The following is a 14,452-nucleotide window of genomic DNA, read 5'->3' on the forward strand; positions in this document are numbered from 1 at the left end:
ATGATAAGTTTGTAATTGCTTGTCAAGATCGACTGACATAATATTAAACTAGCATGGGTATTAATTATTTTTCTTATCTTTTATGAATATATAGATGATTCAAATTACATGTACCCGACATTCTTGATGACTCTGTTTTCTCTTGCAATGTCAGCCATGTTTGTTTTTAGTCAGAGTTCTTATCTTGAAGCTTTTCAATTTCTTGGGTCAAGGCTGCAATCTTTACATCGTCCTGAAAATATCAGTGTGTTTATTTTCAGTATAATAGTTATACGTCCATATCTATTTTTTACACTCACCTTTCCCCATTTTCTTTTCATTACTTGAACAAGTGGGATGCCTCTGGCGGTCTCACCTGCATCACGCGATTCATTGCAGCAGCAGTGCTGACTTTGAAAACTACTATAAAATAATTATTCACAAAAAAACCATTCATATATGATACAATACTACGTTCATTGATATCCGACCTTGATCATGTGACCTAAAACTTGTCAGTGATACTTGATTACCCCTATATCCACATTTTATACACTATATCTTTAAACTTTGAAAGTTATGACAGAAATCTAATAATTACCTCTAAAATGGCCAAAGTTCAAAGACCTTAAATTACATTTGACTTTGGTCATGTGACCTGAAACTCGCATGAGATGTTCAGTGATGCTTGACGACTCTTATGTCCAAGTTTTATGAACTAGACCAATAAACTTACAGAGTTATGACGGTAATTCAACAAATACCCCCAACATGGCCAATGTCCATTGACCTTTGACCTTGGTCATGTGACCTGAAACTCGCACAAGATGTTCAGTGATACTTGATTACTCTTATGTCCAAGTTTTATGAACTAGACCAATACACTTAAAGAGATATGATGGTAATTCAACAAATACCCCCAACATGGCCAAAGTTCATTGACCTTACATGACCTTTGACCTCGATCATGTGACCTGAAATGCGCACAGGATGTTTAGTGATACTTGATTACTCTTATGTCCAAGTTTTATGAACTAGACCAATATACTTTCAAAGTTATGATGGTAATTCAACAAATACCCCCATTATGGCCAAAGTTTATTGACCTTTGACCTTGGTCATGTGACCTTAAATGCGCACAGGATTTTTAGTGATACTTGATTACTCTTATGTCCAAGTTTTATGAACTAGACCAATATACTTTCAAAGTTATGATGGTAATTCAACAAATACCCCCATTTGGCAAAAGTTCATGGACCCTAAGGCGAAATGACTTTTGACCTTAATCATGTGACCTGAAACTTGCACATGATGTTCAGTGATACTTGATTACTATTATGTCCAAGTTTCATGAATCAGATCCATAAACTTTCAAAGTTATGATGGTAATTCAACAGATACCCCCAATTTGGCCAAAGTTCATTGACCCTAAATGACCTTTGACCTTAGTCATGTGACGTGAAACTCATGCAGGATATTTAGTAATACTTGATTAACTTTATGGCCAAGTTTCATGAACTATGTCCATATACTTTCTAAGTTATGATGACATTTCACAAACTTAACCTTAGGTTAAGATTTGGATGTTGATTTCCCAACATGGTCTAAATTCATTGACCCTTAATGACCTTTGACCTTGGTCATGTGACATGAAACTCAGGCAGGATATTTAGTAATACTTGATCAAGTTTATGGCCAAGTTTCATGAACTAGGTTCATATACTTTCTAAGTTATGCTGTCATTTCAAGATTTGGTGTTGACGCCGCCGCCGCCACCGTCTGAAAAGCGGCGCCTATAGTCTAAGGTTCCACGAGCCTAATTACATCAGGAGGGCTAAAGATATTCGTTCGACCCAACCCATTCGAATTTTTGTCAATTTGATATTGCTGATTGACAAAAATGTATGAATGTGATTCAAAATCTAACACTGATTCTAGAAATGGTAACTACTGAACTTACTTCGCCCAAATTGGGAAGATCAATAAATAATTTGGAACTATTTTTTGACTGGCGAAATAATTATGGCTATTTTACTGTTTCAGTTGATGAATTCGATCGATTCATAGTTATCTTCATAAATGGCGATTTATTTTTAAAATGAGCTGGCTACGGTACCCTTTCCTGGTCAGATTTGGAATGTCAGATATATATCCTATCCATTGGTAGTAAACATTCCACCCTCTAATTTCACATTTATTTTTTATGAATTTTTCAAAACTGCCATTTTAACACACAAGTCTATGGGGAATGTTTTACGCGCGTGACACCTGTAAGTAATATGGGAAATCCCTAGTAGTGGATGGATTGATTGATAAAAATTTAACGACACTATCAACACATGCGTGTCATATAAGTGTCGGACAGTTAATCTGGAAAGGTTACTATAATACAGTACAAATTACCCTAATGCAACTTTACAAAGGAACAGGATTATAAATAAGTGATTATCAGCAATAAATTAATATGTTAACTACTTCCCCGGGATAACTTCCCTACTCTTTACGAAAAGAGGAGTAGGTTTTTTAACGTGCAAATGGTGTGACTCTCCCTTACACGGGACCGACGGCTTAGAGTCTCCTCCGAAAGACTAGACAATTGGAATAAAATACCTTGCCCAAGGGTATACCTGTTGTGATTGGGAATCGAACAGTTTCCCACCTAAAATCTAATAAACAGATTGATCTCCTTTAGGAAATTTACAATACATAATCGTGAAATATCTCTAAATAATATCTTAAGGTCAGGAACATCATAAAAGTTAGTACGAATATGTGCAAAATCAACACATTCAATGAGGATGTGTTTTACTGTAAGTGTACAATTACATGATATGCATTGAGGTGGATTTTCTCCTGCAAATAAATATGCATGTGTTAAGTGAGAATGTCCAATACGAGCACGGGTCAATACAATGTCTTCCCGTCGTTTAGCTAATGGAAGAGTATTTTGTGATTCAAGTCTTGGTTGGTGTTGATGGAGTTTATTATTAGGATTTAGATCCCATGATGTTTGCCATTTATTTCTAATATAAGTATTAACCTTTGATTTTAGATCAGTGTAAGGTATCTGTATTTCTGTTATATCCAGATCTAAAGCTTCTTTAGCTAACTTATCAGCTTTTTCATTACCTTGAATACCTGTATGGCTTGGTATCCAAACAAATATTATTCGTTTACCTAGTGTATTGAGTTTATACAGAATTTCCAATAACTGAACAATATAAGGATGTTTATGATTTCTATTTTGTAATGCCGTTAAAGAAGACAAAGAATCTGTATAAATAACAAAAAGTCTACCGACACAGTTTTCTACAACACCTAAAGCCATTTTCAAAGCTAATAACTCAGCAGTATATATGGAAGAACTATCTGGCAATCTAACTTGTCTTTGTATAGGACCACTGATACAAGCCGCACCTACTTTATTCTGGTGTTTTGATCCATCTGTATAGATTGCACGATAATTACTATATTTATGTCTTATTTCTCCAAATTTATTTAGGAAAACTAAATCACTTGTAAAACCCTTTTTATATGTTCTTAGTGTAAAATCAATTACTGGTTCAGCAATCATCCATGGTGGAATATTAGATATCAAGGAAGGAGCTACGTTAGTAGCATCCAGTATATGTGTTAAAGCTTCTTTAGTACGTAAACCAAAAGTTTTGATGGCTGATGGTTTACTAGTATAAAAATTAATATATCGTGGCGTGAATGTACAATCATATGTCGGATTATGAGAGTTATTTTTTAACTTTATCGCATAGTGTAAAGAGAGTTTTTCGTATCTTAGATGTAAGGGGGGTTCATTAGCCTCCACATAAAGACTCTCCATAGGAGATGTACGAAATGCTCCTAGACAAAGTCGAAGTCCTTGATTCTGTATGGGTTTCAATTTTTCAAGATATGACTTTCGGGCGGAACTATAAACTGCACTGCCATAATCAAGCTTAGATCTAACTAAAGATCTATATAAACGGAGAAGGACAATGCGATCAGCACCCCAATCCATTTTGGACACAACCTTCAAAAGATTTAAAGCTTTATGACACTTTTGTCTTACATAATCAATATGAGCTTTAAAATTGAATTTATTATCAAAGATTAAGCCTAGGTATTTAGTTTGTTGAACTACAGGAATGATAGAGCCATTTATTCTAACTTTAGGATCTGGATGTACTGATCGTTTAGTACAAAAATGTACACAAACTGTCTTGGTTTTTGAAAAGCGGAAACCATTCTCATCTGCCCACCTTTCAATTCTATTTAGACAATTTTGTAATACTGTTTCAATGGTCGACATACTTCGTGACGAACAAGAAATACAAAAGTCGTCCACAAACAAGGACTTATCAAACCTAGGGTTTACAACGTCAACAATGCTATTGATCTTCAATAAGAACAAAGTAACAGAAAGTATGCTACCTTGAGGAACACCCATTTCCTGATTGTGTAATTCTGAAAAAGTTGACCCAAGGCGGACTCGAAACACACGATTCGAAAGAAAATTCTGAATGAAAATGGGCAACCTGCCCCTCAACCCAAGATTGAAAAGGTCTCTCATAATTCCATACTTCCAAGTAGTATCATAGGCCTTTTCAAGATAAAAAAAGACAGATACCACATGGTGACCTCGAATAATGCCATCACGAATGAAAGATTCAAGTCGAATAAGTTGATCAACAGTGCTTCGATTATGACGAAAACCACTTTGAAACTTTGAAATCAAACCACGCTTCTCCAAGAACCAAACTAATCGGGCATTAATCATTCTTTCCATGGTTTTACAAAGACAACTAGTCAAAGAGATGGGACGATAATTCGTAGGCTTAGATGTGTCCTTACCAGGTTTCGGAATAGGAATAATGATAGCTTCCCGCCACGAATCTGGGAAGTCACCTGTTCTCCAAATTTTGTTAAATATATCTAATAGAACTAAAAGAGATGCTTCTGGTAGATGTTTTAAAAATTGATAATGAATTTCATCTGGACCAGTTGCAGTATCATGACATTTACCGAGTGAGTTTTTCAACTCAGAGATAGTAAATGGGATATTATAATCCTTTACATTATTTGATAAAAAATTGAGTTCCTGACTTTCTGCTTGATTTTTATAAATCTGAAATGTAGGAGAGTAATGATTAGATGATGAGTTATGTTCGAATTCCTCTGCCAGTAAATTAACAATATCTGTCCTTTCTGTACATTTATCACCATCCGATTTAGTTAAATGCGATACAGAATTACTCAGATGCTTTCCACATATTTTCCTCACCATTTCCCACACTTTATTAATGGGAGTATGAATATTCAGTTTAGAAACATAATTTTTCCAAGATTGACGTTTATTTTTCTTGATAATATTGCGTGTTTTTGCTCTTGTTTCTCGATATTTTCGCAAATTGTTATTATTTGGGTATTTTTTAAATTTCCTTAAGGCCTTTTTACGACATTTAACAGCTTCTTTACATTCAGCATTAAACCAAGGATTATGTTTACGATGAGAAGAACCAGATTTTGGTATCGTATTGGTAGCTATATCAAGTAATGTATGAGAAAACAAAGCAAGAGGATCCTCTGTATCCTGAAAATTATCATTGTTAATATTTAATGAACACTGATTTGAGAAAGCATCCCAATTTGCTTTGTGAAGTTGCCATTTAGGAACTTTTTCCTCTGGCAAAGGTCTTACAATTTCAATAAGAATAGGGAAGTGATCGCTACCACATTGTTCACTATGGACTTTCCATTGGAAATCCATAAAAATATTAGGTGAACAAATAGATATATCGATAGCCGTCATGGAACCAGAAGCTGGATGAAGATATGTAGGAGAATCATCATTTAAAAGACATAAATCAAAATGTTCAAGCATTAGCTCAACAATATTACCTAATCTATTTGAGTTCTGACAGCCCCAAAGGGAACTGTGAGCATTAAAATCCCCTACTAACAAAAAAGGTACAGGAAGCTGGTTAACTAGTCTAACTAATTCAGCTTCTGAAAGCTCATATCTAGGTGGAATATATATGGAACATATTGTAAAAGTGCAGTGGAGGGTTATCTTAGCTGCAACAGCTTGTAGATTAGTATGAAGTTCAAGAGCTTCATGTGGAACTCCTTTCTTAATCAATATTGATGAACCTCCAATAGGTCTACCATCTATCAAAGAAGTACTAGTTTTATTAAACATATCATAACCCCTAAATGAAATATTATCTGAATCTCTCAAAAATGTTTCTTGTAAACACATAACATATGGATTATGATTAATTAAAAGACATTTGATTTCCTCATAATTAGGTTTTACTCCTCGACAGTTCCATTGAACAACGGCTTTTTCCTTCCCATTATAATACATTTACGTATTATCTAATTTTTGAACCAATTTAATTTTAGAGGAGGGTTGATGAATTGGAGAAATATCCATATCATCATCTCTCTCAATTGATAATACATCATATTTATTTTTAGTTACTACTGAGTCAGTTAACTTTGGTTTTGATACATTTATCTGAGGTTTACTTTTCACTTTAGTTGATGGTTTTTTAGTTTCTTGATTACTTGAAGTATTTCTAGTGGGAGGATCCCGTGAGAGACTTCGACTTCGGCGACCATCCTTAGTCTTAGTCTGCCCCTTCTTCTGTTGATCTTGTTTTTTAATTTGAGATTTAGGTTTCTCTGTATTTGTTGCTTTATTATTTTCGAGAGTCACAGGGAAATCACCATTTAACCAAGTTATGTCAGTTTGGGTAGTAGCTGTAGCCTTAGGCTGTTGAGTTACTTTAGATTGTTGATTAGTTCCTCCAGTACTTTGTTTGGCCTTATCTGCGTATGAACAACTTTGAGTATGTTGTGTTTGATACAGCTTCCGTGCTTCAGGATAGGATAGGTTACCCAAAGTTTTCAATTCTTGGATTCTTTTCTCCTCGATCCACTTTGGACACGACCGAGAATTAGCAGGATGACTGCCACCACAGTTAGTACACTTTGATGGAACTTGGCAGAAAGAGCCAGTATGATCATCCTTGCCACAATTCTCACAACACTCATTCAGTTGACAATAGCTTCTGAAATGGCCAAATTTTTGGCACTTGAAGCATCGAATGGGGTTTGGGATGTAAATATCCACCTTTACTCGCAAATAGCCAACCTTGATATATGGAGGAATGGTAGATCTGTTAAAGGTTAGAAACAAGGTATTGGTTGGTTTCTTAATTCCATTCTGATTGACTGTTATTCTATGGACATCGATTACTTGCTGATCAGCAAGTTCCTCAAGAATTTCATCATCGTCGCAGTCTCTAAGTTCAGGGCAGCGAACTACACCTTTACACGAGTTTAAGGTCTTATGTGGTGAGACTTTAATAGGAATATTGACAAATTTGTCGGTCTTGAGTAAATTACTCGCCTGACCAGCTCTCTCGACTTCCACCAGAATATCACCTGATCTTAACCTTTTGATTGATTTCACAGGTCCAGCTAATGACTCGACACCTTTATTTATAGCAAATGGCGATAGTTTGAGTGGTTTATTTGGATCACTACCCTGAATGACCAGAAAACGTGGGAAGTTAACTGGCTCAGTACCATCATTGGAATTACTTCTACTCCGCTTATTGGATTGTTTGTTGAAATTAGCCATACTACTCTTTTTTTAATTCAGCACCATTGCTCCCCACCCACCATCGGAGTCCAACAAGGGGACGTCATATATATATATAAGGATAATCACTTATACTGACGCCAGAGATACAGCAGTGCTATACTCAGAGCAAACCAAAATCCACCCTGATTGACCTGTTTAAGCAGTTGCCTTCTAAGATACTATACCAAAGTAAATTGAAAGTAGTGTCAAAAGAATCCAAGTTCAAACTATCACATCGCTTGAGATCAAACAACACAGAACCCAAAAATACACATCGAAGAGACAACAAGAAATAAACCAGTTAAAATAGCATCTTAGGGCTGAACACCACCAGCCGATTGATTTTAACCAGGCCTATAAAACCTCCCGACTAGGAGAATCCAGGGCCAAAATGACGTGTTGTTTCAGGAGGACCGCAGTCACACCATCCACTCAATCATCAGGATCCCCTTCTCCCCCAACACGGGTCGCAGTCCACGGCAAACAGACTGTCTCTTTTAGTCGCCTCTTACGACATGCAGAGAATACAGCGGGCCTATTCTCTAATCCCCGAACCCGCAGGGGAGTAGTAGTGGATGGAATACCTGGCCAAACTCTTCAGTAGCAAACAATTTCTCACTGATATCAATATGTTTAGTCATCAAGTGGTGCAAAAAAATTGATTTAATGGCTAGCAGGGCTACATCAGGTAAAGTTAGGTCTGTGTAGCCTAGGAATGTATGTATATTGGTCAATGTATAGAGTCAAGGCCTCTTTATGTTCTGATTTATCATTGTTTTGTGTTAGTGTACATCACCTACTTAGCATTAGAAAGACTTTTAGAAATTCCTCATGTTAAAATTGTTCTTAGAAAGGGGGTAGGTAGAGAGGAGATAGAACTTTGAGAATTTTACTAAAGAGAACTAGAGTGGTGCCTTCAAGAAGGTATTTAGAAAGGGGCACAGAGTAAGGTAAGGTATCTAATAGTGCTCAGCTAAGGAGGGAGGGGGGCTGCTGTGTGCTGCAATCTTAGTATAGCCCCCCCTCTTTATTAAACCATTTTTTATTTATAAAATTATCTTTCTTTCTCTCTCTCTCTCTCTCTCTATTTATGTATATATTATCCTTCTTACATTTGAGAGGCAACAGCCCTAGGAAGATTTTGAATAGGTCAAATGCAAATATAATAAAGTAGTATCTCATTATTTTATTGTGTCCTCATCCAATCTCATGTATATTTGGTAATTATGTTTGGGAAAGTTCTGGTATCCTGATATCTACACAGAATTTACATACATCTTTATATTACAATTGATAGGGACCTATATTGTCATTGCATTCACTGTTGGGCTCTATGCAGGTAGGATTTGTATACATCCATATATAGTGAAAATAACATGTATGTGTAACACATTAAAATGGGTCATTGCATAGAAAATAGGCATTTTCAATGCATTTCTTTGTGCTAGTGTGAGTGTACAGATATAAAAGAATAGCAAAGTAGCTATTCAAAAAAATAAAATACATATGTCATATAATATAGGTTCCACGAGCCTAATTACATCAGGAGGGCTAAAGATATTCGTTCGACCCAACCCATTCGAATTTTTGTCAATTTGATATTGCTGATTGACAAAAATGTATGAATGTGATTCAAAATCTAACACTGATTCTAGAAATGGTAACTACTGAACTTACTTCGCCCAAATTGGGAAGATAAATAAGTGACTTGGAACTATTTTTTGACTGGCGGAATAATTAGGGCTATTTTACTGTTTCAGTTGATGAATTCGATCGATTCATAGTTATCTTCATAAATGGCGATTTATTTTTAAAATGAGCTGGCTACGGTACCCTTTCCTGGTCAGATTTGGAATGTCAGATATATATCCTATCCATTGGTAGTAAACATTCCACCCTCTAATTTCACATTTATTTTTTATGAATTTTTCAAAAGTGCCATTTTAACACACAAGTCTATGGGGAATGTTTTACGCGCGTGACACCTGTAAGTAATATGAGAAATCCCTAGTAGTGGATGGAATACCTGGCCAAACTCTTCACTAGCAAACAATTTCTCACTGATATCAATATGTTTAGTCATCTAGTGGTGCAAAAAATGGATTTAATGGCTAGCACAGCTACATCAGGTAAAGTTAGTAGGTCTGTGTAGCCTAGGAATGTATGTAGATTGGTCAATGTATAGAGTCAAGGCCTTTTTATGTTCTGATTTATCATTGTTTTGTGTTAGTGTACATCACCTACTTAGCATAAGAAAGACCTTTAGAAATTGCTCATGTTAAAATTGTTCTTAGGAAGGGGGTAGGTAGAGAAGAGATAGAACTTTAAAAACTTTACTGAAGAGAACTAGAGTGGTACATTCAAGAAGGTATTTAGAAAAGGGCACAGAGTAAGGTAAGGTATCTAATAGTGCTCAGCTAAGGAGGGAGGGGGGGGGCTGCTGTTTGCTGCAATCTTAGTATAGCCCCCCCCTCTTTATTAAACCATTTTTTATTTATAAAATTATCTTTCTTTCTCTCTCTCTCTCTCTCTCTATTTATGTATATATTATCCTTCTTACATTTGAGAGGCAACAGCCCTAGGAAGATTTTGAATAGGTCAAATGCAAATATAATAAAGTAGTATCTCATTATTTTATTGTGTCCTCATCCAATCTCATGTATATTTGGTAATTATGTTTGGGAAAGTTCTGGTATCCTGATATCTACACAGAATTTACATACATCTTTATATTACAATTGATAGGGACCTATATTGTCATTGCATTCACTGTTGGGCTCTATGCAGGTAGGATTTGTATACATCCATATATAGTGAAAATAACATGTATGTGTAACACATTAAAATGGGTCATTGCATAGAAAATAGGCATTTTCAATGCATTTCTTTGTGCTAGTGTGAGTGTACAGATATAAAAGAATAGCAAAGTAGCTATTCAAAAAAATAAAATACATATGTCATATAATATAGGTTCCACGAGCCTAATTACATCAGGAGGGCTAAAGATATTCGTTCGACCCAACCCATTCGAATTTTTGTCAATTTGATATTGCTGATTGACAAAAATGTATGAATGTGATTCAAAATCTAACACTGATTCTAGAAATGGTAACTACTGAACTTACTTCGCCCAAATTGGGAAGATAAATAAGTGACTTGGAACTATTTTTTGACTGGCGGAATAATTAGGGCTATTTTACTGTTTCAGTTGATGAATTCGATCGATTCATAGTTATCTTCATAAATGGCGATTTATTTTTAAAATGAGCTGGCTACGGTACCCTTTCCTGGTCAGATTTGGAATGTCAGATATATATCCTATCCATTGGTAGTAAACATTCCACCCTCTAATTTCAAATTTATTTTTTATGAATTTTTCAAAAGTGCCATTTTAACACACAAGTCTATGGGGAATGTTTTACGCGCGTGACACCCTCACTCTGCTATGCAGGTGAGACAAAAATCATAGGGGCTCTTGGGATTGCTTCCCTACCCCCTGTAGTACCGTTCCTGCCTCTGAGTAATTGATTTTATTCAAAATGGATTAAAATCGCCTGTAGAGCATCACAAATTGTTTTACTTACCTCAGAAAAGTTGATCGCCAAGGACTTGCACCGGAGACAATCTTTGAGCGGATTTCATTTTACATCGCATTGCAGCAGCTACAATAGCCACCTAAACAAAATAAATTCAAAGAGTTTTGTCGAAGAATGAATTTGCAATCATAAAAGATAGGATTGTCCTATATAAATCAGATTCGTATTCATTTATATATAATTCAATAATTTTTAAAATAACCATTTGTATAAAGTCAAGTATAACGTAATAAAAAGTCATCAAGTCTGGCATATATTAAGAATTTTGTTTCATTTACAAATTTTAGTAAAGGGGAAACATGATTTTAAAGCGTTACATGCAGATGAAAAAAATCCATGGCATCAAAAAATGGGCAAATCTCCTTATCAACAATGAACGTAGAGGGCGTCAACTTACCTCGGTGTGGCAATGAGTTCGTGCCGATGTGAAATCAAAACGGAGTGGTGTTGTATACATGAGAATCGAGCCCTTCCTCTTTTTCCGAATACCAAGACTCGCAGGCTTGCTAGGTCAATTGAGCGCTAGTAAAAAAGAAATGGTAGATTAATAATCAAAATATTTTACAGGTGTTGAGAGGGTATTTAACCATTTTAAAATTAATTCAAAAAAATAGAACAGTCACGACTCAGGTGTTGACTAATTTTGATCATCAGTCACCAAACTGTATAATATGGCGGATTGTTATAACGGTTGCAGAACATGAACAATTCATTAATGTTTGGCGAAAACAGAACATCGATTTAGTATGTTTTTACATCATTAATATTTGTTAAAAATTTTAATTTATATATAAGCCATTATCCTGGGAAACTGAGGGTCACCTGCCTAGCACTCTGCATAAAAATAAATGTGTTTTTTGCGGGCCTTCCTTGAAAAAAAAAATTAACTCGTAGGCTTGATAAAAAGAAGTTTATAAATACATTACTGTACGGTCAGAGCGAAGTAAAATAATACACTTAGGTTTTTATTATCCACTTTTCAGGACCTCAACATTTGCAAGTGAACATATTGATTGGGTTTCGGTGTAAAAAACATGCTAGACCTGGAAGTACATTCTTTTGAAAAGTACATGAAGTACATGTGCCTAAGTCATGTACATGCAAGGGTCGTGGAGCGATTTCGAAAGGGGGGGGGGGGGAATGAGGTGATGAGCATGCATACATTCGCGATTGTCATTATCACGTTTTTGTAAGGATACTGAAAAATGTGGGAGGAGTATAAAGCCGCCCCTCGAATCCGCGCCCCCTGAAAATTATACTTGACATCATTAACTAACTTCTCCAAACTCTATCAGCATAAACATCTTAACCAAAAGTATTAATTTCAGATCCGAGTTTTAGGTATTCATGCTGTCGTTGAGGCGTTGGTGCAACTATGATTTTCATTTATTGTGCCATATGCTCTTACCTTAATCGTTTTGTGCTCAGGGTGCATCTCAAATTATTGTTCTCATCTCGGTAAAACAGATCATAGAATGTCAGTGGGATTCAATGACAGAACTGGTTCCACCTTTGCGTTGCATTGCATCACCTAACTCAGCACCTAAATAGAAATTAATACAATCATAAGGACTTTGGTTGAAAAATTAACACGCAATTACATACGTTGTTATCAATTGTACCAGTTGATTTAACTGTCATATGTTGTATGTAAATTGATTACTGTAAATATGAAAAGATTGAAAGAGGAAAATGAATCAATTGTATCCAATTTATGTAGGACAATATTCTTTTAAACTATATCATAAACTTTATGAATTAATATATTCGAAAGCTTTCAAACTATATAAATATATAATTTGAAAAAAATAATACAGGAATTTATGTCTCCATTAACATAACTGAATGAAAACAAAAATAGATTCACGAAATTATTAAAGTGGAATCAAGCAAAAGCCCCAAGTTGTTCTGAACGGTAACGGACGTGAGAATATTTTTTAAGCCTCGAATAATGAGGACAACTTTGTTAACCCTAATTCTCCCGGGGGGGGGGGGGGGCCATAATGGCCCCCCCCCCCTCAACAATTTTCGCGATATATCTGCTGCGAGAAATTTTTTGACCTCGCCGCTCACTGACTTTTTACTTTCAAGTCTCGCGCAAATTTTGAGACCAAATTTGTGACGCCCGGGTACGCGGTTACGACATTACGCAACATTATATAAGTGCATGTCAGATCCAAAATTGCTCATAAACGTGATTTCATGTACAAATCCAATGCAAATAGTGTATTTAGCCAAAATTCATAAATGTATCATTATTTCTACTTTTACTGATTAAACTTAATTAATTTTGCCTTGTTTATGATCAGAAGTCTGGAACGATTTCCATTGAAAAAACAATAAAAAACCAAAAGTAAAAAAACAAAGAAATACATAAGAAATTCATAAAACAATAAAATACATAAGAAATTGATTTCCAAACCGAAGTTTTTTTGAATTGCGATTGTTAAGAATGCTACAAAGAATATTTTTACCAAAAATTAGCATTCTAGGCGCTTTATTTAGTGAATTAGAGCAAAAAGTATGATTTATGCATAAATTAGCATAATTAATTCATATAAAATAAAATCTCAATATTTTGGAAAATTTTACCATACAGCCTTGTAGATTACATCACACACTACCAGCGTGCAAATTTTTGCGTCGCTCGCGCGATCGGCGGCCGAGATCTTAAGGGGGGGCCATAATGGCCCCCCCCCCCCGGGAATGACAAGAATCAAAATACCCCGGGAGCTTGAGGGTTAACGGTACGAATTAGGACTTTACGATTCAGAAATAAAATCTTCCGACATCGAATCGAACACAGTAAATACCCAATGGCTAACCACGAATACACTAGTATTCGAGCAGGAATATATCAGTCCTCCATAGTTTTCTTTATATATTCCAACAAAATGGCATTGGTTTATGAAGGTGTGTCTTCATTAGTACTTTGAAATATAAAAATATAATGAAAATAAAAATAATGCTAAAAATAATAACGTTCGTACTAGTGGTTTTTAGTAGAAAATAAGAAAAAGAAAGAAACAGCATTGTGAGTTGTAGTTTGAATTCTGTGACGTCAGACATCCGTCAAAGCATATGCCAGTCAGGATGTCACGTGATATATATTTTTCAAAGTGCCACTCTGAAATGGTAATCGAATTAAATTAGATCTTTTAAGGGGCATTCCGAGCTGAAAACATATCTGAATAGAGTAATAAAACTTCACCTTTTATAGGGAATACCA

General features: G+C 35.3%; 1 long non-coding RNA gene across 1 annotated transcript; it reads right to left on the reverse strand.

Moving 5' to 3' along the window:
* Positions 1 to 11,216: 11,216 nt before the first annotated feature.
* On the reverse strand, positions 11,217 to 12,772 carry LOC135154121 (uncharacterized). Its single transcript, XR_010293540.1, has 3 exons — positions 12,632 to 12,772; positions 11,621 to 11,745; positions 11,217 to 11,302 (listed from the first exon to the last, which is right to left on the reverse strand). It is a non-coding gene; the product is annotated as an uncharacterized LOC135154121 (long non-coding RNA).
* Positions 12,773 to 14,452: the final 1,680 nt, after the last annotated feature.

The sequence above is a fragment of the Lytechinus pictus genome, chromosome 5 (genome assembly GCF_037042905.1).
Source record: "Lytechinus pictus isolate F3 Inbred chromosome 5, Lp3.0, whole genome shotgun sequence".
Taxonomy (NCBI): domain Eukaryota; kingdom Metazoa; phylum Echinodermata; class Echinoidea; order Temnopleuroida; family Toxopneustidae; genus Lytechinus; species Lytechinus pictus.